Here is a 2,264-nt window from a genome sequence, read left to right on the forward strand (position 1 = left end):
AAAATTGTGGAATGCAACTAGAGAAGTATTTGAAGGAAGATGAGAAAAATATCCTAACAATACCTGGGGGTAGCAGAAATGCGGTAGAACAAAAGTAGCATCGACTGCTGGGGGCTGTGCAGGTTTGGTAAAAAATGTATTTGGAACTATTAGTATTCACTATTACAACTACTTGTAATAACTATTACAACTGAACGTATACATAACTTACAGCCCAGAATCTTCATTCCTAGATATACACTCAACGTAAATGTATGCACATATGTGAAAAAATGTGTGTGTGTGTGTTTATAGAGGTATAAATCTCAATAACCTTAAATTGGAAATTGGCACAAGGTCTATCATTGATAGAATTGATATTCTATTCTGATTTATTTCAGAATAAAATATACTACTGCTACAACAACATGGGTGAATGTCACAAACATAATATTGATAAAATAAAACCAAACACACAGAAAAACACATAATGTGGTTCCACTTATTTAGTGAAGTTCAATAGTAGACCAAATTCTTTTTGGTAAAATAATTTCTTTTTTTCTTTAAAGTCAAAACTTCCTTAATTTTTTATTCCTGTACCACTACCACAATTTACAGGGCAATATACCTGATATAATGAAAAGAAAAAGTAAAAGCTAAAACTAAAACAGGTAAAAGACCTCAGGAATGTACATCTAATTGACACTACATTGCATTAATCAATAGCTGCACTTTTTGCAAACTGTGGCTATGACAGTCCTGAACAAGAAGGGTTTCCTGTTTTCACTGCAGCAACTTTTCTGACTACAGATCATCATTCCTCCTGTGGCAGATTTTTACAGTTGCTCTAATGCATTTGGAAAAACCTCCTCAAAGTAACCTGCAACTTTCCTCACAACTCTCGCTTTCTCTCCTGCTAAGAACTGTAGCTTTTTTCTGCCGTTTTCAGAACTTCCTACTCCCATATCCACCACTTCCACCACCAGATCCATAACCACCATAAGGACTGCCTGAGATTCTTTCACTAAAACAAGCCCCCTTTCATGGGTCCCTAATTTGATTGCTGTTGTCCACTATAATTTCCAAAATTATTAGTTTCTGCCATCACCATAGTTACTATCACCAAAATTTTCCCCTTCATTGTAACCATCATATCCTCCACCACGCCACCTTATCCACCACCTTGGTTTCCATATCCTGCTCTACCACCAGCCACCTCTACTATTATAACCAGAACTACCACCATAGTTACCATAATCAACTCCAAATCCATTATATCTACTATCACCTCCCCCATAACTACCTCTGCTGCTGCCACCTCCACCACCATAATAACCTCCACTTCCACCAAAGTGTCCTCTGTGCCAAAATTATCTCCACCACTCATAAAGTTGCAAGATCCACCTCCACGACCTCTTTGCGATCCAGCAGACTTCATCTCTTGTTTAGAAGGGGCCTTTTTCACTTCACAATTATGCCCATTAATAGTGAGGTATTTCTGAACAACAATTTTATCCACTGTATGATGATCATCAAAAGTTACAAAACCAAATCCTCTTTTTCCCACTCTGTCGATCTACCATAACATCTATGGTTTCAATCTTGCCAAACATTTGAAAGTCATCTCTCAAATTATGTTCTTCTGTATCTTTTTTAATACCACCAACAAAAATAGTCTTCACCATTAGATGGGCATCAGGCTTTACTGAATCCTCTCTAGAAACAGCTCTCTTTGATTCTACTACATGCCCATCAACTTTGTGTGGCCAAGAATACATTGCTGCATTCACCTCTTCAGCACAGGAGAAAGTCATGAAACCAAAGCCCCTGGAATGTTTTATTTGGGGCTCTCATTATCACACAACCTGTGAGTGTGCCCCATCTCTCAAAATGTTCTCTTAAATTATTATCTGTAGTTTCAAAGCTCAGACCACGAGGAAACAGTTTTCTCAACTGCTCCGGTTCCTTTGGATCATGACCACCCCACCACCACCACTGACCTGAGTAGGTCTGGGAGTGATGGGACGATAAATTTACCTCCATTTTGAGACTGGACTCATCTCTTCCAACTCGAGTTCAATATGGGATCAAGAGAAAGAGGCCGTTAAAAGAATTTCTAATAATGATTGTATTTATTGAGATTAATGACGGGAGTGTGGGACAAAAGAGATATTATGTATAAAGTCAGTACATTGATCATTATGATGTTAACATGAGTATATTTACATTGGGAAATCTTTCTGAACTACATACTTCAGATCCACACTTTTTACATATATATATAT

The 2,264-nt window shown here is 37.5% G+C and overlaps 1 pseudogene; it reads right to left on the bottom strand.

Moving 5' to 3' along the window:
* Positions 1–924: 924 nt before the first annotated feature.
* Positions 925–2,022, bottom strand: LOC102475143 (heterogeneous nuclear ribonucleoprotein A3 pseudogene; annotated as a pseudogene).
* Between the last annotated feature and the right edge of the window lie 242 nt (positions 2,023–2,264).

This window comes from Tupaia chinensis, unplaced genomic scaffold, assembly GCF_000334495.1.
Source record: "Tupaia chinensis unplaced genomic scaffold, TupChi_1.0 Scaffold000037_22, whole genome shotgun sequence".
Classification (NCBI taxonomy): Eukaryota; Metazoa; Chordata; class Mammalia; order Scandentia; family Tupaiidae; genus Tupaia; species Tupaia belangeri.